Below are 298 nucleotides of genomic sequence, written 5' to 3' on the forward strand. Positions count from 1 at the left end.
TATCGGAAGGATGTGGAGGCACTGGAACGGGTGCAGAGGAGGTTTACCAGGATGTTGCTTGGTATGGTAGAAAGATCGTATGAGGAAAGGGTGAGGCACTTGGGGTTGTTTTCATTGGAGAAAAGAAGGTGTAGGGGTTACTTGATAGAGGTGTACAAGATGATTAGGGGTTTAGATAGGGTCGACAGTGAGAATCTTTTTCCACGAATGGAGTCAGCTATTACAAGGGGCATAGCTTTAAATTAAGGGAGGGTAGGTATAGGACAGATGTTAGTGGTAGGTTCTTTACTCAGCGAGT

The sequence above is a fragment of the Chiloscyllium plagiosum genome, chromosome 19 (assembly GCF_004010195.1).
Source record: "Chiloscyllium plagiosum isolate BGI_BamShark_2017 chromosome 19, ASM401019v2, whole genome shotgun sequence".
Lineage (NCBI taxonomy): Eukaryota > Metazoa > Chordata > Chondrichthyes > Orectolobiformes > Hemiscylliidae > Chiloscyllium > Chiloscyllium plagiosum.